We start from the raw sequence: 23,786 nt of genomic DNA, 5'->3' as shown, positions 1-23,786 counted from the left end.
AAAATAAAGTTCTTCTTATTTGAAAATCTTCTGAGATCCACCCTGGGTTCTCCACGTCACAACAATTGTGATGGCCAGTGATTTTTTCCTCTAAAATAATTTCCTGAAATTTTTAAATGCTTCGTGGTTAGTTATTTTTAAGTGACCCAGCACAGGAAGGATGTGGAGGGGGTGGAGCACCAGGGAATTCCCGCCAGTTGATGGGAAACTTGTTTGAAAGTGAACTAAGGCCACCAAAAGTAGTCTGAAGGCATTGCTGTGTACAAAGCAAAGGCTTCCCCTCTCCTAGTTTTATACTTATTAAATTAAGTTTGTTACTAAAAAACCATACTCCAAAAACATCAGGCCTGGATGGTTAGATGGCTTTACACATTAATTCTATAAGTGTAATAATGGAAAAAAGGATAGTTAGCCTTGGGTTATTAATAAGTCAGCTCTAAAACTGATAGGAATAATGACCAAGTAGAGTCAATGTTATGCAGGTTGTAAGTGCTAGACTAGAAAGAGATAGGGAATCAGCCCGGATGGAATTCATTGCTTCTTCCCTTTTTTCAAGGGCCTGGCAAATAGAGCTGGGTCCCTTTGCTCCTCTGCCAGTCCCCTGAGGGAGAGGAGTCTGTCTCATGCCTGCTCCTGCAGACTGCCCCCACACTTCTCCCCATGGCCATCGGTGCTCACGTGAGCTTCTCCAGACCCAGCAACTGCATTTCTGCAACAGAATTGAATGCCAGTAAATCTATAGGCTCCGGACCAATAGCTCTGCGTCCTGACTGGCTTTCCTCCAGTTTGGCAGGGCGAATGTTTTCCCTATCGTCTCCAGGTGCTGCCTTGGCAGCTTGTTCCCCATCAGTCACTTGTTTTGTCTCTTTCTCCTCATTCAGTCCAGCCCCAGCTGCTCTCTTTTCTGTGAGTTCTCTACTCTCTGTCTTCTTTTTGTCCTGGGTTTTCTCTGTTTCTGTAGCCACCTACCTTTTCACACACTCCTTGTAGATGTCTCTCCCAGCTGAGCACACAGGTCTTCTGAAGCACCATTCTCAGAGTCAGTCACAGGGGTCTGCACTTTCTCTGGGGAGCTACTGTCTGTACTCAGGACCCTTGCCCTCTTAGAGCTACTGGGACACTCGACTGCCATCTCAACCCCATCACTGTCACTGTTTTGGAACAGGAAAGCTCATCCCAGAAGTACTAAGCGCTCCTTCACTGTCATCATCTGAGCTTTTAGCGCTGGGCCCTCCTCAGTCTCTGGGCCTTCCTTGCCTGGAGCATTTCCTCTTTGCCACATGGGATCTTCTGTCTGGCTTTGATTTGTTAGGTCCCTCTGAGTCTCACGATTTCTGCGATATCATCTTGCTGGAGGCAGCCTGCATCCCTTTGAGGATGGGCTGCTCCAGATGCTCAGGCTCAGGCATTTCCTGGTGCTGCTGCTAGGAGTGGGGGTTGGTGGCGCAGTGCCTGGGTCGTGCGAACTCCCTGCTGTAGTAGTTCTAGATGTTCCTGTTACTTTTAATCTTCTTGCTCAGCTTGTTGTTTTACCCATTCAGCCATTGCTTCTTCATGATTGACATCTTATAGTCTCCTTCCACTGAAACCTGGCAAGCTTCTTGATTGGTTGTCTTCTCAAGGTGAGCACCCAGTATTCAGAGCGTAGACCCCAAACCTCCCTTTCCATCAGGAAGTCTGGGTTCCCAACTGGGAACTGCTCCATGCTGCACTGCACCGTTGGTGTTAATGAGTGACTTGCTCCATTTCACAAAGAAGCAGTCCATTGGGCCATCCTGATCTTGGCAGTGGCAGTGCAAAAAGTCTCAGCCTTGGAGTGGGGTGAGGCATTCAGCACCTGAATGAAGTCGGGCCACAGAGCCACACCAGCGCTGCCATCCTCAGGGCCTTCACTTAGTCCTGGAAAGAGATTCTCTATGTCAAAGGAAAGGTTTTATTGTGTTAGGTAAATACAGAGTGTGTGCTTGATCCCATTAGGTCTTTGGATATCTTTTGGCATTTTGTTTATTTCCGCAATGAAGTTCATTGCTAAAAATCAGTTGAACAGTGGAGACTTGGAAAAGTAAGGAAATGACTTTCACCACTGTAGTCAGTAGGTGAGCCCCGGCTAGCAAACAGAACTCTACAAATGGGATTTACCTTTAACATTTACAATATGAAACATTTTGGAGTCTCCACTACATGTTCTATGTCATATCTAAAATGATATATTTTAGATAATTTATAGCTTCAGCTAAGTTAATAGGTAATGTCATTTGCAATAGTTGTATCATTAAAAAATTGATGATAGATTCTTTAGATTATTAAGACACTAGTGGACCCAAATGTTATCTTCTGCATCCCAACCAGGTAGTTAGTAATTCTCTGTGCACCTGCTACCTCGTACACACTTCTTGCATCATTGGGATTGTTGTGGCTATTACCTATGTGTCCATCTGTCTTCTAAAACTCTGAGCTTCTTGACCACCATAACTGTGTCAGTTTTTCTTTTTTTTTCATCCCTGACCACCAGTAGAAGCCATGTAGTTAGTGCCTAGTAGGTGCTGCTGAAAGACGGAAAGTACGAGAGGAGCATGTGGGGTGGTAGAGTTACTATTTAGTCCCTGTGTTCATAAGGCAGCAGTCCGAAGTGCTCCATGACGATGCGTTCGGGACACAAGAAAGACCCAATGATCTCTAACTTAAGAGTTTAAGCTACATTTTGCAGAGAGAAATCTGTTAGTGTTTGCTAAAGTCCATCCTTTTATCTCACTCATCACTACTTGAATTCAGACCATCTTACCTCAGTTGAACTTCTAGGTGACCTCCAGGACTCCTTTCCAACCCATCCTCTGCAACGCCAGCACATCTCTCTCTCTAAATTAGTATAATCCTGCTCTGGAAATTATTTTCCTGCTCTGTCTGTTACTGACTCCTTGTAATGGCCAGATAACCCCACCCTCTGTGCAGGACACTGGGGCCCTCTGACTGGCCCATTTACTTCCACTCTTCCCACATCTGGGCCCCCATCATGCCCCACAGAGGTAGTCACTGTTCTTTAACAGGCCACGTGCTCTGCTCTTTTCTCTGCTCCAAATGTGCCCCAGCTTCTAATATCTGCCAGATTGGCTTCTCTTCCAGAGAAGACCAGCTTCCTGACCCCTCCAGGGAGTTTGCCACACCCTCCTGGTGGTTCCTCTTCAGTGCTTATCAGCTCTCATCATGGTATACAATGACTTTATGTATTTAATTGACTTTTGCTTCTTGAAATCTACTTCTTCAATAAATACCCCATTGCTCAGCTTCAATGCTCAAGAAATGGAAGTCCCTATTTACTAAGTGCCAATTATGTGCCAGGCATTGTGTAGACTTGGTTCCCACCGGATCCAAAAACCCTTGGGGGCAGGAACAACGGCTGTCCCTGCGCTGATCATAGAGTTGGGCAGGGGTCCTCCAAGCAGAACTTACTGGTTGAGTGTAGATATTTCCTTCATCTCTTTAAAATAAACCGGCAAGCACCCTAAGTCATTTTAATTCACCACATCCATCAGCTTCACGCAAAGACAGGCTTTGGAAATAAGTGAGCAAATGGGTGCATGTATAGTGATGGCACTTGTTTACTCTGCTAGTCTGTTTTATGCGAGTCATTCTGTGCTGGTGGGAGGCAGATCAGGGAGGGAACACCCAGAGCTGGTTTCCACTGGACACTCAGGAGGTTGCCTCAGAACACTTAGGGGTACAGAGAATAAAGGCAGAAGAGTAGCAGTTGTAAGTGTAAAATATAGATTCTTGCTTAAAAGAAAACCACAGTGAAGTAGCTCATCAGAGTTGCATATGACTTGACATTCTTCATGACATACCTTCTGTTCTCCAGCTGCCACCTTCCATCGTCCCTGTTGCTTTTTGCCTGTTTTTGATCATGGTGTGAAATTCTCTTCTCCCATCACGCTGCCAATCCAGGCAGTATTTCCTTAGAAAGCTACGTTAGGGATCACCTCTACAACGCTTTCTGTTATATCTGCCATCTTTCCTTTTATTTCATTCATACCATATTATCACCTCTACTTAGAAGTAGTTTTGACATACATGTGTATGTGTGCATATATATAAAATTTGTCTCTTTAGTCTCTAAGGTCCCTGTAGCCAAGGACCATATCTTATCTTTCATTTAAATTACTTAGAGTTCTCAGTAACATTCTATGAAGGTTGTTAATAAGTGCTAGAGTCTTGCTGAATTAAGTCGTCATTAAATGTCTAAAATCTCAGTTAATTATATATATATAGACCCTGGGTAGACCCTGATGGATACTGTTTGCATTTATTTGATGGCAGTTGAGAGAGAAACTTGCTGCCTGGCTTCAGAGACTGACTTTGCCAGACATCAGCAGTCTGACCTCTCTGCACTGCAGTGTTTCATCTCTGAACAAGGCTCAAAGTAACATCTACCTCAGAGGGTTGATTCAGGGGTGACTGTGCTAAGAGAAGGCATATATAAAATGTTTGACAATGTCTGGCACATAATAAGTGCTCAATAAATATTGACCATCATATTAGTTTGTACATACAACTCCAGAAAAATAAAACAACAAAATATATATAGTGTCTACATATATAACATACCCTAATGATTATAAAATTGGCTTATTGCAGGGATGAAAAAATGAAGGTAACAATAATTGTGAATTAGAAAGTTGAACATCAGTACTGTTACTTTTTAAAAGAAAGAATGCCTTTTTTTGTGTGTGTTGATACTCAAAATCAGATGAAGTCACTCAAAATCAAATTAAGTCTGCTGTGTAAAGTTTAGCCTAAAGAGACCAGGTGTTAAAGGAATTGAGTGAAAACAAACTTGTGGAAGTGTTTTTCATGATCTTGCCCATTTCTGCGCAACTGTTTTTAGTTTAGACGTTATGTCGTAGTGGGGGTTCCGTAAAGACTCCTCTGTGTGGAATTCTGTGCTGGAGCAACCTTTATCATCGGAACAACTAATAACGTTGTTGCAGCTTGGAGCTATTACTGTAGAGTGGTGAAAAAGTGTTTTCATAAAGCGCCCCATCGTAGTAGCAAATAAGAACTGGAGGATGGAGTCGGACCACGGGCAGAGCGGTTATCCCACCCCCCTCACGTGCTGAAACGAACAGGTCCACTTGGAAAGCATGGGCTTCATTATTTTCTTGCATTTGGAAACATCTTCCATTACTGCCACATAACACAGTATAGTTATACTGTAGTTAATCATGCGATCGGTCAATTTATAAAATTCAATATAATCATATTGTGGCAAAATGCAATTATAATAAGAGTTATAATGAGATGAGAGGGGTGGATGTGTCTTCTGGGAACTATTCCTTCATTTCTAGAATACTGTTCGTTGTCTGGATTGTTTATTGGATTCTGGGATTCTTAGTGTTTATGATTTCTCCCTCCTCCTCCTCTCCCACCCTCCCTTGGAGGCTGCCAAAATGGGGAGGGCAACACAGTTTTGAAGATGAACGTTGCAGACATGTTTATGTTGAGGGGTGAGTGGGAGCTGTCTCCTCTGGAGAAAGGAGTGCCATTGGTTTTTTAGCCCACAGGTGCCTTCCATTTGCTAACCCCAGCCCCCTTTCACCCAAAAGAAAGACCCTTTACTAATTTGACTGCATGAAGGTTTCTGTTTTTTCTGTCCAGCTGGAGCCCCATTTCCCAAAGTGCACAAAGACATACTATGATGTCTAGTAGTGGCTTGACCTCCAGGTTCTGTAGGAAATGGGGGAGCTCCCTCCTGGCCACAGTTTCATGGACAACCCAGAGACGATTCCTGGAGCCCCGAGAATTCTCCCGACCGCTCCTGTAGTCTTGCTGCTGCTGGATGCACTGGGGAGAGAGCTCCATCGGGAGTGGGCAGGACCTCCCTTACAGGCCACGGGAGCTCTGAAGCGGGGGCTTCCTGTGTGCTAGGGCCATTGTCTCTTCTCTAGCTGGCTTGCACTAGGAGCGCTTGGTGGTAGAGGCCTTGCTTTAGTGAGCAGGGCTGCAGGTCCAGGCAGAAGCCTTGCGGGGGCTGGGGTAGGGACTGGGACTAGTCAGGGGGTGGGCCTGTAGCCAGTCATGGGGCCTGCACTTGATGTGTCCCTCCGATCCCCCATAGCCTAAGCTCTGAGCTCCCAGGCACTCTGGGCCTGTTGTTGTTGCCCCCCACCCCTAATTCCCTGCTAGGTTTTTCCTTCTCACAGGGTGACTCATTGGCTGGCTGGCCAGCTGGCTGACTGGCTGGCTGGCTGGCCAGCCATTGTGGTGGTTTTTAACCTCTATTCCGTGGGAATTTCTTGGTATGACTCTGGAAAGGAGCCGAGTGCACACTGTCATCATACATTAGAAGTGCTAACTTCTGAGTACCCAGAGGTTCACACTGGGTGAGCTGCCTGAGCTCAGGTCAGGGATGGTACTTGTGGGTCAGATGGGTTTGTACATCAGACTAGAGCAGGAAAGTTATTCACCTGCAGGACTGTCATAACCTCAATTTCACTATACTATAGAGTTCTGTGACCCCTTGTTTATATCAGTACTTCCTAATTCTATGTTCACTGATAGCATTTCAGAACCTCAGAGACCTCAGAGCAAGGCTTCTGAAACCTTGCAGAGGTCTGCAGATCACCCCAGGGGCCTCTGCAAGTGCGGACTGTGATCCAGTGTGTCTGGGGCAGGCCTGAGACTGTGTGTTTCTAACGTGTTCAAGAAGACCTTCTCAGGCTTTCTCAAGGAATAGGACCTTTTTCACCTTCTTCAGTTTTACCTCAAAGTCCCACCTTACATACCCTTTTACATTTTGCTTTGTTTTGTTTTATTAACAGAGCTATTTCTGGTGTGCATGTTTGCTTTTATATCTTTGAGATGCATATTAATATACACTTACAGAACCTTCTCAACTATTGCATGTGCTCCCAAGATAGCACATACAGAAGAAAAGTAGTTGCTTTTATTTAAAACATGTTTTCCTTTTTAAATTATGTAAACATGTTCACATTTTACAGAAACATTTTGAGCAGCTGCAGTTTGTACAGATATGTTACCAAGGGAGGGGTCCTTTAACCTAACATGACACGAATCCCAGAGGCAGAAGGCTGGTGGACAGGTGCTGCCATGGCAAACATAACAGGCTGGTGGACCCCATACGCAAGAGAGTGACTCTTCAGGTTGGGTATCCTTGGGGGAAATTTCCATTAGGATGGTCGTAATGTAGACGATCTTCCATCTATCAGTACCTGCCATGTCCCTTCCCAGCCTCTCCTGGTCCCATCCCACCCCTTCCCCGACTCCTGTTCTGGACCAGAGAAGCCTTGTTGCCTTTACTGCATACAGCACGCACACACAGAATGGGAGAGAGAGGGGGAGAGAGGGAGGGAGGGGGCGGAGACAGAGAGTGAGAGAGAGAGAGAGAGAGGGAGAGAAACAGAGACACCAAGACCCTCGATAAAGCTGGCACTCTCCTCCGTGGGACTCTGCTTCCACCAGCGTACTTGGGAGCTGTGGGGCCCTCACATGTCTGTCAGAGACATGTCACGGGAACTGGGTTTCTCAAGGGTTTCTGCAGGTTCACCCAATGTAGTGTTATCTCTTTTACACTTTTTATCTGGTTAATAAAGTAAAAATTAGTGATCTGATCTGCAGAGGAGAATTAGCAAGAGGTACAGCCAGTGTCTTACCTTGTGAAAGAGAGGAAATTCTTTAAGAAATAGGAAGGAATTGGTTCTAGGATAAGCTTAGGGTAAGTTATAAAGGTTATCATCCTAATCTAAGCTTCTTTAAGGTTTTAATAGAGTTTTCAAATATAGATAAAGCTTCATGAGGAAGGATACATGTCACTATTCTCAGCCTTTTTTGAAGGCTTATTCAGAATTATCCCTGCCTCATTGAAAATGGATTTGATACAGCCTGTCTTAGTCTGTTTGCGTTCTTATATCAAAAATACCATAGCCTTGGTGGCTTATAAACAATAGAAATTTACTTCTTAGTCTTCTGGAGCACAGGAAGTCCAAGATCAGGGCACCGGCTGAGCTGGTGTCTGGTCTGGAGATCCCCTTGCTGGTTCACAGCCGGCTGTTGCCTTCTCCCTGTGTCCCCACTTGTCAGAAGGGGGAGGGCGCAAACTGGGGGGCAGCAGTCCTGCTCATGAGGCTCCACCCTCCCGATCTAATCACCCGCAATTACAGGGGGGATTAGCTTTCCACACGTGACTACCTGGGGGACATAAACATTCAGCTTACAGCACAGCCTACATAAATAAAATAAAATACATGAGAAGGTGGGGTAGAAAGAAACGAAACTGGGGGTAGGGCCAGCACACAAAACATTTCCTGGTAGGTGCTGTTCACTTGTTGGGAGCGAGCTACAAGTCTGGCCAGGAGTATCCAGGCTCCCTGACCAGTGACAGGGTCTGCGGTGGCCCGAAGGTGAAGGCAAAGCAGTTTTCCCTGGGCTTAGACTCGAAAGAAGCATCCCCATAAAGAGAATATCGGATGAGTAGTAAATTACAGCCTGAGCAACAGTCCTCAGATAAATAATAGTGTTTTGTGGGGCAGTTTTTCAAAGGGTCCTTGGATGTAGGCTGATGGTGTATGTATATGCATAATTTAGTCAAGACCTTTTGCAGGTACCCTAAATAAGTCTAAATATCCAGCTCTCTGACTGCCTCTGGGGATAAAATCTCACTCCTTACAGGAATGGGTGGATCCTGTATCCATTATGCAGTCTTCTCTAAGTATTATTTTGCTCAACTGAGCTATCATTTGAAATATGTTAAGTTCAATTGCTTATAAAAGGAAGAAAATTTGTGACAAAGGGTCTCTAGCAGAAAGCCGTCTGTCAACTTTAATTTTAGGAAGAGTATATACAAAATAGCTTAAATCTAGTGGCTGCCAGTAATGGCTCAGTTTCCTAGTTTGTACAGTGAGAGGGTTTTAATATATCATCAAGGCCCCTTTTGTCCATATAGTCTGCTGTTTTAGCCAAAGCCTTGGAAAGAAAGCCTGATATTCTCAAACTGAGTAATTGGGGTGCCTTCAATAAAGAGACTGTTTAGAGCGGCGAGGCCAGCGTTTTGGGAACCGACAGCATAGAGCACTGCCCAGGGCTGGCCAGAGCAGGGGGCCGTGGCTACATCTGGGTCTGAAGATGTGAAGGAGGGACATGGTTACAGTAAGTGAACAGATTAGCTTTAGGGAATTGTCTCTTTGACAAAGACTATAGAGGGATTCAACCTGTCCTGGTAGGGAGCTGAGCTGGAGAATGGCTACCTTACTGTTACTCTTTTTCTCTCCTACCTCCTGAAGGTGGCTCCCATGGCAAAGGGTGCCCACACACCTCAGCCTCCTGGAGCGCAGAGCAGGGTGAAGGGGTGTGTGGAGGGGCAAGGAAGACAACAGCACTTTCCCTAACTTCATAGTCCTGAGCAAATGCTTTGACATTTTTCTCAAGGTAAAGAAATTCTGCCCTCATGTCCTCTTCATGAGAGAGCTTCTCTCTGGTTTACTGCTGTAGCTACAGCACTTAACCCAGGACCAGTGTCTGGCAGAGTCAGTGAATGAGGGGCTGCTGGGCAGCGAGGCAACGCCTTAGGGAGGGGCGGGACTCGGCTGCGGCCCTACTGCAGTGCAGAAGAAATAAAACAGAGCCGGTGAGCCGATGGCTTCGCCAGGAGTCTGTGAGTCTTTGTCGGCCTTGTCCTGATGAATCTTTAAGAAAATAGTTTTCAGACTGCAGGACAAAAACCAGACCTTCCTACATTTTCATTTACTGCTTTCATCTCTGTAATGCTGGAGAAAACACATTTCCTCACCCACAAATCTCACAGATGAGGGACAAGGTGGTACTGTGGCCTTGCCTAGGTGACAGGCTCTGCCATGAATAACCACCCTTTTAGCTTGTAGTTGCTGATACGATAGCTTGAAGCAAAATCACCTGTGCGCAAAAAAGCTGTCATTTGAAATCAAGTATGGGACTATACTCTCCCGAGGGAATTGAAGTGGATTTCCGCCCCCAGTTTCTTAATCAGTACATTTGTCAAAAAGTTCAATTGGAGTATAGTTTATATACAGTAAAATTCATCTATTTAAAATATACATTTTGGCCCTGGCTGGCGTAGCTCAGTGGATTGAGCATGGGCTGTGAACCAAAGTGTCGCAGGTTCAATTCCCAATCAGGGTACATGCCTGGGTTGCAGGCCATGACCCCCAGCAACCACACATTGATGTTTCTCTCTCTCTCTCTCTATCTCCCTCCCCTCCCTCTCTAAAAATAAATAAAAATAAAATCTTTAAAAAATATATACATTTTAGTGAGTTTGGGCACATATATGCAAATGTGCAATCCCCACCATAATTAAAATATAGAATATTTTTATTACTCCCAGAAGTTGACTTGGGCCCCTTTGTGGCAGATCCCCTTTCTAATTTCTGGCCCCATACAATTTCCAATCTGGTTACTGTTACTGTAGCTTTGCCTGGTGTAGAATGTTATGTAAACAAAACCATATAGAGCATATAGTATTTAAATTTTAGAATCAGCTTTTTAATTTCTACAAAATCTTCTGGGTTTTTATTGTACATTTGTATTTATAGTGTTTACACAAATGAACAGTATTTATCCAAGTACTATATGCACATGGTAAAGATGATCTGGGTAGTACAAAAGGGCTTAAAATGACAACAGAAGCCTACCACCTACTCACTCTCACTTCCGATCCCACTCGTCAGAGCCTTGTCTTTCCCTGCAGCTCCTTTGGAAGTGTGGATGGACATACGAAGCCCAGTTTCTTGAGAGGACCTACTGACCTTGTGCGTTACATTGTCTCCTCTCCTCTTGCCCTCCCTTTCCTCTTCTCGATAGTTATTAATCGGATCGCTGTTTTTATTTCCTCTCTTGCTTACCTTTGAACTTTGAGTGCTTGTTCTTGATTTTATATCTTAAACCAGCACGTGGAAGAAAACAAGGTCAATATTGGACTTGATAGACTATTTTGTATGTAAGACAACTACACAAATCATAAATTTCAGAGGTGGATGTATTACGAAACAGCTAAATTAGACCTCCGAGGTTAAAAATGTAATTTTTGTTAACATAGCAAAGAAAACTCAGAAGGAAATTAAAGGAGACTTGAAAAAAGCTGTGTTTGTTTTCCTATTTTGGTACATATGAGCTCAGCAAAGAGAACTAAGAAGGATGTTTTCTCTTTCTAGCAAGAACATGAGATTTAAGTTTGAGGTACATGATAAAAATTAGCCAGCCCACAAATGAGTGAAATCATATGGTTCTTGACATTTTCTGTCTGACTTATTTTGCTTAGCATGATATTCTCAAGGTCCATCCGTGTTGTTGCAAATGGCAGTATTTCATCTTTTTTTATGGCCGAGCAGTACTCCACAGTATGTGTGTGCCACATCCTCTTTATCCAGTCATCTGTTGACGGACACCTTGGTGGTTTCCATGTCTTGGCCACCATGAATAATGCTGCAGTGAACACAGTGGTGTGCATATATTTGCAAATAAATGTTTTCAAAATTTGGGGGTAGATACCCATAAGAGGCATTGCTGGGTCACATGATAACTCTCTTAATTTTTTGAGGAGCCTCCATATGGTTTGCCATAATGGCTGTACCAGTTTACATTCCCACCAGCAGTATATGATGGTTTCTTTTTCTTCCCAGTCTCTCCAGCACTTGTTACTACGTGGCTTGTTGATAGTAACCATTCTAACAGCTGTGAAGTGGTTTGTTATTGCAGTTGATTTGCGTTTCCCTAACAGCTAGTGAAGTTAAGCATCTTTTCATGTATCTGTTGGCCATTTGTATGTCTTCTTGGGAGAAGTGTCTGCTAAGGTCCTCTGCCCATTTTTAAATTGGATTGTTTGTTGGGTGTTGATATAAAACTGAAAGCAACAAAAGAATAAGTAAGAAAAACAAACAAGAACTCATAGACACAGACAACAGTATGGTGGTTGCCAGAGGGAAGCAGGGGTGGGGGGATAGGAAAGGGTAAAGGGAGTCCATGTACGGTGATGGGAGACTTGACTTCGGGTGGTGGGCACACAATGCAATATACAGATGATGTGTCATAGAATTGTACGCTTGAAACCTATAGAATTTTATTAACAATACTACTCCAATAAATTTAATTTTGAAAATAAACAAAATGAAATTTAAAAATTAACTAGTAGTAAAGATTTTACAATTAAAGACTCCTTATATTGGCAATTCAGTCAGTTAAAACATTCTTAGCTGATGTTATGAAAAAAACCCCACAAACCCTCAAAACCTTTCAGGGTAATATATAGGAACACAAGCACACTTTCTTTGTACTTCTATGAACAATTATCTTTGAGGTGTTAAAAGTGGATTCTTTATTTTATTTGTCTATTATTGTTGGTCTGTTACAGTTGTCCCATTTTCCCCCTTCGCCCCCCTTGTCCAGCCCACCCCCACTCCCACAGTCAGTCCCACACCGTTGTCCGTGGGACATTCATACGGGTTCTTTGACTAGTCCCTCCCCCTTCTTTCCACCACTATTTCTCTACCCACCTCCAAAAGTGGATTCTAACTGCAGCTTACCTGTACTATGAGGAGTTGCAGGTGTAGACCAGATGGTTAACTTACCTTCCTGAGTCTTCTTGGAAGCTGTTGGATTTGACTTTATCATCTGCTTTCTGGTGTCGGGGCTGCAAGTCAGACTTCTCCATGCACTCTGCAAACAAGAATGTCTTCACCAAGCAGAGAGTCTTTTCTGTGCCCAAGGATACTGTTGACTCTCAAATGCTTGACAGTTCACTTCAGGCGAGTGTGAAGAGACTCCTTAATATACAAACAGACCCCTCTTACAGCAACCACAGCCTCCAGAAATATGTTTAGTTAAATCTAACAACAACAACAACAACAACAAAGTATGATTTTAATGGAGCCCAAACAACTATTTTCTTTTTTGATGTATTTATCCAGGCAAGATGGCTAAAGTGGAAATTCACTGAGACAGCAATAGCTTCACAGTTCGTAGGAGACTCATTTGTTTTGTCAAAAAAGCAATGATTTCTGTAGTTCAAACAAAAGTGAAATCTGAAGCATAGAAGAAAATCAGCAACTATTTCCCTTTATAGTTGTCAAGGCCTTGGCCTCTCCATGGACAATAGCTGCATCTTTAGAATAGAAAGACGAGAGTAGAAACATAGCATTAAGAACTTGCCAGAAAGAGAACACATCCTTCCTAGTTCTCTCTGCTGAACTCATATGCGCCAGAGAAGGAGAGTTGTAAAAAACCAGAACAGGAAGACATCATGTTTGCTGAACTATTTCTTCCAGAAGCGGGAGTGCTCAGGGAAGATGCTCCCATATTGGGCGCATAAAGCCTGAGGTAACCTTCCACTTACCGGTCACCAAGTTCCTATTTTATAACTTTTAATAATACTTATAAATTTCTCCTTGTTTCATCAACTTGCAACAGTACTTCTTGATTCTCTACTTCCTGCCCTTCCTCCTCCTCTCTTCCCCCCACCTTTACTGTGAAATTAGTATGGCTGAAACTGTGCATTCTGAAATTCAAATAGTTATCCATAGGTTGCTTTTTGAGAGATGAAAGCTGGAAGTAGGTTTTATGGCAGCATGCAGGAGCATATTATGATTAGATTTCTTTCTTTGTGGTTCCAATGCCACAACCTGTTTGTCTTTAAGAAATAAGTTTAAATAAACTCTCTTTACAATGTACTTACTACATCTGACCACATTTTAGTGGGTTTCATATTTGCACTATGACTTTCTTTTGCATTTCCCCCTCCCTGAAGTTCCTTATTGCTCTTTGTTTTTCTCATTGAGAGACACATAGAATGCCTTCTACTATGGCCCTGCACACTCACTCTCTACCCTCCTTCACCCTACTCTCTGTCTCTGTGGATTGTATCAGCAGGCTCCCACGCCTGGTAGCTTCTGATTGGGTTTACCCAATAAGGAGCCCCACAGAAGAGGGGCAACAGTGGGAAGAGTGTGGACAGGCTATTCATGCTGCTGGATCCTTCTCTGTGAGGCTGCTTATGTGACTTGTACTAAAGATCATTCTTCCTCTCAAAGTGGCATTCTTGTGAACTCCCCACCTTTTTGATTGGGGTAAATACTCCGGTTATCTCTTGGAGAGGGATGGTAGTCCCAGTATTGCCAGACCCCAAGTTACTGCACTTTCTTCTTCTTAGTTTTGTGAATAGACTGTAAATTACCTTGATCTGAGGGTGCCACTGGTTTCCTCTTGGGATCTGACGTTGTGCAGTGGGGTTTTGGGAGGAAGCAAGATTTATAGAGGTTGAGGTTTGTTTACCTTCTTCTGTTTAACACGGAAGCACCAAGAAGGCTGACTGGGATCTCTCTTCACATGGCCGGGGCTCTCTTTGCTTTCACATGATTAAGCGGCAGGGAACTCACCTCCACACCATGTGCCTTTCTCGTGGTCACCCCACCCCTAAGCCAAAGTGGAAACAGTTTCCTTGAGACAGTACCTGTACATCCATGCCAGCTGCTTCGGTTCTCCTCAGTTCGGTTCTTTAAAGGATAGTCTTCTGTGTTTTTATTTGATTGTATTTATTTTTGTTTGTTGTTTGAGCCTGGTGATAAACCACCTGAGCTCTATGCCCTGGGATGGGAATAGCAGAAATTGGTTGTTTTGTAACACCCTCCCACCCAAATCTTAGCAGCACAAAATCTCAACCACTTTGTTAGGTTCGCAGGTTCTGTGGGTCTGGAAACCAGAAGGGGTGCAGTGAAGATGGCTCTTTTCTGTTCTGCCATGCCTGGGGCCTCTGTGGGGATGGCTGGGGGCTGGAGCATCTGGGCCTGCAAGGGTTGCAGTTGTAACAGCTGGCACTGGAGGGGCCGCTCCAAGACAGTTTCTTGATTCATATGTCAGCTGCCTGGACTGAGGTGGTGGAAGGAGGACTCGCTTTTGGAGCCTGAGCTGCCAACTCAGAAATCCAACTACCCTGCTGATATCACTCTGGAGAGGCTAATGTCCTCGTTTTGCTTCCAAGTCCCAACTGAGCCGTGATCTTAGTTTACATTCTCTTTTCCCCCATGGAAAAGGCTGGATCTAGCTCTTACTTCTCAATAAGTTATTAAAAAACCAATAATGTTAGTGAATGAGGCTCTCATATTTAGTCATTGACAATGGTTTATGATTTTTTCCTGATAAAAGTTTAACAGTCAAGGGCACATCTGTCTTTACCCAGCACTGGTTTTTTGAAGTGGTGCAGACAGCTTTGATAACATGGGACTCATGTTTGAAGACAGCAAGTTCCGTACGGGCACATTGTGTTAGTTGTGTTCTTTGCACCTTTATTGTTAATGACTCAGTAAAGAACGGCTTTGTGCAGTGTGGGTGTCTTCAACATGGTACCCCAAACACAGACAACTACAGCTGGTAGTGTTGCTGGCCAGCCGAATTTAAACAGAGCTGTGGCACTGACGCTGTGTCTTCTGAGTCAACACCGGGAAGACCACGTGGGAAGCCAGGGCCACAGGCACAAGGGGGCATCAACCCCTTGCGGCCACACTGGCCTCCACAGCGCTGGAGCTGGGTGCTTCAAAAATGAGAATCCACGAGCTGTGAGGGTGCAGGCTTGTTGCACAGCCACGTCCTGTACCAGTGAGTACTCTCACAGTTATCTTACGTATTTTTCACTTACCATCTAAATGGATTACGTCTTGCAGACTCCTGGATGCAGATGGCCTTCGTTCGGCAGCACCACCCTAAACAGATTGTTCTAAAGAGACTGTGATGTTATTTGTGATCCGACAGGATGTTTTTTTCTTTCTCCGTTGTTAGTATGCCTGTGCTCCTGGGAAATACAGTTGTTGCCCAGACAATAGCCTTCCAGCAGCAGTCTTTTTATTAGATTTACAAATGAAGCTATTCTTTATTACATGTATCTTCTCTAGGATAATTTTAATCAAGGATAAGACACTCTGAGCTAATGATGAGTTTGTGCGGTGAGTTGCCTGTCTTTGCTGGGTGTCTTTGCTGCCTAAGTTTGGACTTACCGCAGGGCCCACAGACTTCAAGAGTCCCTGCAAAGTATGTCCCTGCAGTATTCAAGTGTTTTATTCTTTTTACACGTGAGCTCACAGGATTCAGTGCCACTTTAGGGCTCCCTTTGTCTCAGTTTGTAACAAAGTGTCATAGCCTAGGTGGCTGATAAACAACAGGAATTCATCACTCACAGTTTTGGAGGCTGGGAAGTTCGAGATGGAAGCACTGCCAGATTACGTGTCTGGTTACAGCCTGCCTCCTGGGTCGTAGATGCTCACCTTTTCGTTGTTTCCTCACGTGGTAGAAGGAGTGAAGGATCTCTCTGGGATCTCTTTTAGGAGGCCACTAATCCCACTCACAAGGGCTCCACCCATGACCTAATCAGCTGCAATGTCCCACCTCCTGACACCTTATCATTGGGTATTAGGAGAGTTTTTGGAGAACACAAATGTTTATAACCCTCAGACCTCATTACTTTTTCTACAGGACTGTGAAGACTTTCATTGGCACTCTGAGAGTCAAGACATACCATGTGATTTCACTCGTATGTGGAATGTAATGAACAAACTGATTTAACATGCAAAGCAGAGACAGACTCATTCATGGAGTGCAGATGACGGCTAGTGGGGGGGCCGGTTAGGGGGTGGAGGGATTGAGCAAAAGGAAGAAGGACTCATGGACATGGATGACAGTGTAGTGATTGCTAGGGGGAGTGGGGTATAAGGGGGTTAAATAGAAATGGGAAAATACAGTAATGATTAAATAAAAAAAATTATTCCCTCCTTGAGTGCAGAGGCTGCTCCTGCACAATCAAAGGGCATGATGGGGGTGACTGGTGCCCAGAGAGGTTTCTCATGGACACACACACATACTGTTCACCTCTTTTGAAAACCCAGAGCATCTTCCTCCTGGAATCTAATGTTACCCCCTTTAAAAAAAACAACTTGGTTTTTTTTTTTGCCTCTCTTGTACTTTAAGATTATAACCTCTTTGAGGGCTGAGAGAAAGAGTTTCTGGTCTACTGACTAACAGTGCCCAGCTTAGCACTGGCCATGGTACACACTCAGAAGTCTGTGTTTCATGGGAATGGAAGGGAAATCGGGCTTCCCCTTATCTGCTGGTCTGAACAAGGTCTTTGTCCTCTGTGTCCCTTGAGTGGTGACAGAATTGGTAGTCTCCAGGGAGTGGAAGAAAATGGTTTGAATATTTCAGTTGGTAATGGTTTCATCTGATTGGTGGAGAATGAAGAAACATCTACATGTGGAATTGATTTAGTTACCACTGTGTTATTTTAGCAAATGACTTTGTATCAGTAGTCCAGTTGGAAACTACTGTATATATATTCAGTTCAGAGTCTTTATTTATGAAAGATGTGTTAACAACTTTTCCTTCTAGTTTTATTTGGCTAGAAGAAGTAAAGGTGGCATGTTTAGCATTTAACATTTATTCCCATTTATTCCCAATCTGTCCACTTCACTTTCAGGGTCTTTTTCTTCTCTGCAATGAATCTAATTATTTATTTGCTCTTCTTTTCTGCATTTGCATTCTGGACACTGGGTTAGCATACCCAGTGGACCAAAGTGTTTGCTAAAATAACTAGATAGCAGTTAAAATCCATTCATTTGCTACCTGTTTTAAATGATGGATGATGAAAATGATGAGAAAGAGCTATAACTGAGGATAGTTAGGAAGCATCTGGATAATAGCTGTGGTGACTTCCCCATTCTTAATATTTTCTGTGCCTCAGAAGATGAGTTTTTGTCACTGTGAACAACTGATTAAAGATATTAAAATGAAGGGCCTTCGACTGCTATTGAGTAAATTTGCATCTGTGGAAGAAGTAAAAAAGAAGAAAACATCTTCACTGTACCTTTATTTAGTAGTGATCTAGGTAAATATATTTATATTTGTAGAATAGCAAGATCATGTAAATAAAAGTATATACTGTGTAGATCTGGAAATTTTGTAATTAAGTTATCATTTATCAGGAAATTGCAAGATGTTATCTCACCAGAGTGAAATGAAATATTGGATAATAGAATTATCATTTTCCCAGTTAATAAAATGTCACAATATATTACACTCATTATGACAGGTTTGGCGAGCAGAATGGTAGAACTGGATTTGGTCATCAAGCTACTTTGGGAAAAAGTGCTTTTCGGTTGTGTTTAAACCAGATGGAAACTGTCACTGAGAGTCCCTTGAACACCTTTGTCCAGTGGGCATGAATTTAGGCAAAGTAATGGTTATTTACCACATGAGAGAAGCTGTCTTAATTTCTTAAGATATCACAAAGAGTTAGGCAGTATTTTCTAAAAAGAGGAATAGTAAGTTGGTTTGGATTTAAAGTTTATTCATAAAAACAAATAATTTTAAAGCTTTATTGATATATAATTGACCAGTAAAATTGCATAAGAACAATTTGTTCTGATTTCAGGCATCAAAATAGAAATGTATTTTTAAAATATATTTCATCTATTGTGCTATTACAGTTGTCCCCCTTCCCCCTGCTTTATTCCCTTCCTCCTTGTACCTCCCTCTCACCCTCATTCCCGCTTCCTTAGTTCATGTCCGTGGGTTGTACGTATAAGGTCTTTGGCTTCTCCATTTTCTATATTATTCTTAACTTCCCTCTGCCTATTTTGTACCTACCATTTATGCTTATTCCCTGTACATTTTCCCCCATTCTCCTTCCTCCCCTTCTCTGCTGATAACCCTCCATGTGGTCTCTCCATTTTTGTGACTCTGTTCCTGTTCTAGTTGTTTGCTTAGTTTGTTTGTTTTTTAAGGTTCAGTTGTTAGTAATTGTGAGTTTATTGTCATTTTACTCTTCATAGTTTTGATCATCTTCTTTTCTTAGATAAGTTCCTTTAACATTTCATATAAGGGCTTGGTGATGATGAACTCCTTTAACTTGACCTTATCTGAGAAGCACTTTATCTGTCCTTCCATTCTAAATGATAGCTCTGCTCGATAGAGTAATCTTGGATGTAGGTCCTTGCCTTTCATGACTTGGAATACTTCTTTCCAGCCCCTTCTTGCCTGAAAGATTTCTTTTGAGAAATCAGCTGACAGTCTTATGGGGACTCTTTTGTAGGTAACTGTCTCTTTTTCCCTTGCTGATTTTAAGATTCTCTCCTTATCTTTAATCTTGGGTAATGTAATGATGATGTGCCTTTGGGTGTGCTTCCTTGGGTCCAACTTCTTTGGGATTCTTTGAGCTTCCTAGATGTTTTGGAAGTCTGTTTCCTTTGCCAGACTGGGGAAGTTCTCCTTCATTATGTTTTCAAATAAGTTTTCCATTTCTTGCTCCTCTTCTCCTTCTGGCCCCCCTATGATTCAGATGTTGAAATGTTTAAAGTTGTCCTGGAGGTTTTGAAGCCTCTCCTCATTTTTTTGAATTCTTGTTTCTTCATTCTGTTCTGATTGAATGTTTATTTCTTCCTTCTGGTCCAAACTGTTGATTTGAGTCCCAGTTTCCTTCCCTCATTCTTGTTTTCCTGTATATTTTTCTTTATTTCACTTTGCATAGCCTTCACTTTTTCCTGTGTTTTGTGACCATACTCAACCATTTCTGTGAGTATCCTCACTACCAGTGTTTTGAACTCTGCATCTGATAGGTTGGCTATCTCTTCATTGCGTAGATCTACTTTTGGAGCTTTGATCTGTTCTTTCATTTAGGCCATATTTCTTTGTCTTGGTGTACCCATTACCTTGTAAAGGATGGAGCCTTAGGTGTTAGCCAGGGTGGGGCAACCCATGTCACTGCATTGTGATGCTGTATGTTGGGGAGGGGTCTGAGAGGGAACAGTGCTGTTTGCTGGCCTCTTGGCCACCTTTCAGTCACTTCTTCCGCTACCCACAAAAAAATTGGGCCCTTCTGGTGCTGATTCCCAGGCGGGTGGGTTTGTGTACATTCTAGGACCCTGTGGGTATCTCCAATGAACTTTCCTGTGAGGCTGGGTGTTTCTCCCACCCCCGCAACCCCACAGGTGTTTTCAATCAGAGACTTTGAGGCTTTATTTCCCTGCACTAGAACCCTGGGTTGTGTGGTCTGTCTTACTCCCCAGTTGTTCCTCCCAGTTTATCCACATGCAAATGTGAAACTGGCACCTTGCTTGCCCTGTCCTTGGGCCACCACCTTGCCATGGGTCCCCGTTGCCTAGCTGCCTGTCTGTGCCCCTCCTACCAGTGTGAATGAATGTTTCTTCTTTAATTCCTTGGTTGTCAGACTGTCATACAGTTCAATATTCTGTCAGTTCTGGTTATTTTCTGTTTTTAAATTTGTTGTTGTCCTTCTTTTGGTTGTGGTAGGAGGCAAAGTATACCTATCTATGCCTCCATCTTAGCTAGAAGTGAAAACAGAAATGTATTTTGAAACACATGGTCAGTGCCACAGCTGAACTATAGACAAAAGAAACAGAATGCCCGCCTTTTCTGAATTGTTTTAGGTAAAAGAAGCCTTATGTTTCTCCCCAACTGTGGTAAGCCCAGCCTTTGCCATTTTTCCCATTGTTATGTCTTTGATGAAAGTCTTGGAGATAACAGGGGACTTTGCCTAAAGAAGTGCTCATCTAACTTTATATCAATGATGCTGGAAAGGGTGCTAGTCAGTTGTACACATCCCCACCCTACTGCTTAAAAATTCCTGCCTCAGAGCAGGTTCCCTGCCACAAAGCTGTTGGTGAAATGAGACCTGGGAGCTGACTTGTGTTCATGTTGGCAGGAGGGCCTGGTCAGAACGTAAGAGCGTTTAGGTTCTCTGGGGTGAGCTGAGGCCTGTAGCCAGAATAAAGCTCTGGCTTGCTGCTGAACGCTAATAAACACAGTGAGCAGTTTCCTGTTATTTAACGGGAAAGAAAAAAAAATAATACTCAGCTGCAGAGTTTTGGATGCACTTGGGCTAGAGTCCTCCTTGATTTGAAAGGCGATAGTGTGTGGTCAGTTACTTGTTGTATACCCTTTTGTTTCCAGGCAGTGATCCATCTACTGAGCACATAGTAGTATTTACCTTCCAGGGAGTTGTGAATTCTGTGGCTGAGAAGCAGGGCTCGCTGAGAGGCTGCTTTGGTTGTGGTGTTAGTCCATGAGGCTGCACACCCAATAGCAACATTCTACCAACTGGCTTGTGCATGAGAACCACCAGACATCTAATTACTTGGTCAAACCATTTGAAACATGCCTTTCTTATTTCTTAATAACATATACTGTTCTTTAAAGCAGGTGTTTCTCTTAACCAAGCCTGGCTTCCACTACTTAAACTGGTCATTTCATCAGTTGAAATGGTATTGGAGAATTTGCCATCTCCTGGGTCAGAGGCAGGAATCCCAGAGCCTGGGCACTGTGACCAATTGTAATGCAGCAAATATGGAAATGGTGTAAATGCCCCGATTGAAATCATAATCTGTGGAGATGATTGTTTTCTCCTCAGAGTGATATCATCAGCATTGTTCTTTACTTGGAACAGAAATGCAGTGCATGCTGATAAGTTTTTAGTATTTGTTTTCAGCTACATTCATCACTACAGTGAATTCTGGAACTTTTTCATTACCTCAAAAAATAAACCTCTTATTACTTAGCTATCACCACGTAACCCTCCCAGTGTCCCAGAACTCTAGGAACCGCTAATCTAATTTCTGTCTCTGTAGATTTGCCTGTTCTGTATTATTTTTTATATATTTCACTTGGCCTAATATTTTCAAGCCCTATCCATATTATAGCAGGTGTCAGTCCTGCATTACTTTTTACAACCAAATAATATTCCATTTTATGGATGTACTACATTTGTTTACTCATTCAGCAATTGATAGATGTTTGGGTTGTTTCCCTTTCTGGCTATTACGAGTAATGCTGCTGTGCACATGAGTATACAAGTTTTTGTGTGGTCATATGTTTTCACTTCTTTTGAATACATACCCAGGATGGAAAGACATTGTATTTTGTAGTGCTTTTCTCTTTCCATTTGAAAAATGGAAAGGGGTGCTTTCCTTGGTGATATAGATTCAGTATTGGAGGGAGCACTGATTGTGGGTTAGAATTCCAGGTCTGCCCCTGCCTGGTGTTAGGAAATTTACTGTTTCCTCAGCTGTAGAATGAGGCAGCTTTTATCAGACAATCTTTAAAGTCACTTCCAAGTTAAAAATTTTTCCTGAGTGATAATAAAAGGCTTTCAAGATATGAAGGAAAATATTTCCAGTGAGGTCTAAATAACAAGCCACACCCTACTAAAGTCCCTACATGCTGTTTTTTAATCTACTTTGAAAACAACTGGGACTTTAATATGTATTTAGTTAATTAAATGTTTGTATATTTTTAAATACTGTGTTCTGATTGCCCTTCAGACTAAACTTGATTTCACTTTGATGCTTCTTACTCTGATTAAAAGACCTTTGAAAGTGGAAGGTCTTTTGCTATAGATGGCTTTGGGAAATCCACAATAGTTTTGAAAGTGTAAAGGTGTTTGTAAAAGTATATTTCAGTCAGAAAAATTTGTATGCAGTAGACAGAGATAATGAATTAAAATCAGTAGTCTCTTACCCTTACCAGGGGCAGCTAATCCATTTCTGTCTGTATTTTGTCTGATACTGATGCCATCAAAATCATGTGCTTATTCTTTTTCACCATGTGTTAAAAAGTTTCTGATTGTAGTTTCAAATCGACCAGCTCTTCCCAGAAAGCATGTTCCCAAGATTCTTTTCTGTGTTGGAAGGAAGATTGAACTTGAGTTTCCTTTTGCCTAAATGCTGATTTCCATCTCAGCAACTTGAGAACTTACATGGACCCTTTCTGCTCCCTGAGAGACCACTTTGTGCAGTGAAGCAGCCCTTCCTCCCTAGGGGCAGAGAGTTCACTCCTTTCTGGGATCTTTCCCCAGCTGGGGCCTGATGCTAAGTCATCCCCTCCCCTCTGGCACCAAGTGCCTTCAGAAAGCTCCAGTGTAGGTTCACAGAGAAGCTGGCCCTTCCCACTGCCCAGTAGGAGTTAGCCGGGCAGACACTTCTTTACTTTTTCTTTTCTTTCTTTCTTTTATTTATTTATTCCTTCCTTCCTCTTCACCCCTCCCTCTCCTCCTTCCTTCCTTCCCTCTCTCTCTTTTTTTAGCTCATATCACCAAACTCAACTTTCTCATGATAGTCCTTTTGGTTATACTAAATACTGTTTGTTATTTATTCAGTCAACATTATGGCACACCTATTATGTGTCCAGCACTGGGATTAAAGAGATCAAGGTCACATTTCTTGATTTGGTGAAATTCTGTACTGTATACAGAGTCCTTAACAGTGTGGCTAGAAAATGTGAAAAATATCATGAGCGCTGGGTTTTTTTAAAAACCTTGCTTTGAATGAATATAGAGACTGCTTGCAGAAGGAGAGCTTGCAGGTTAGTCCTTGTAAAATACAACTTTCATTATCTCATGGTTCCAGCTCAAGAAAATATAATAAATCACTATTATATTTATAGAATAAAATTTATTTTATTTTTTAATAATATCTGCAACTTTTTCAACCAGTTAGGACTTGAGTTCTTTTATCTTTTTTAGTGCCCTCATCAATGGACTGTGTATAGAAGAAGTATGTATCCAGTCAAATTAGAAACAAAGGCTAATTTAATAATCTGAGGACACCTTTCCCCTCTGCTATGGAGGACAATGTGGCCTGAGCTTGACATTGAAAGAGGAGATCCTGTTTCCCTTGAGTCTGGAGGTTTGAATCTGTATACTCAGACCCTGCAAATAAAGAGCTGGGAAAACGCAAATTTGTTAGTGAAAACACCTT

The 23,786-nt window shown here is 42.7% G+C and overlaps 1 protein-coding gene and 1 pseudogene across 6 annotated transcripts in view; one reads left to right on the top strand and one right to left on the bottom strand.

The window, feature by feature from the left end:
- RASGRF2 (Ras protein specific guanine nucleotide releasing factor 2) overlaps positions 1 to 23,786 on the top strand; it is a 196,992-nt gene that overhangs the window by 22,244 nt on the left and 150,962 nt on the right. The gene's annotated exons all lie outside the window — the stretch shown is intronic.
- LOC123824892 lies at positions 532 to 3,900 on the bottom strand (annotated as a pseudogene).

Source organism: Phyllostomus hastatus, unplaced genomic scaffold (assembly GCF_019186645.2).
Source record: "Phyllostomus hastatus isolate PE091 unplaced genomic scaffold, TTU_PhHast_1.1 phas_contig_58, whole genome shotgun sequence".
In the NCBI taxonomy this organism is placed as follows: Eukaryota; Metazoa; Chordata; class Mammalia; order Chiroptera; family Phyllostomidae; genus Phyllostomus; species Phyllostomus hastatus.
The sequence above is the reverse complement of the archived record's forward strand: the minus strand, read 5'-3'. Positions and strand labels throughout refer to the sequence as shown.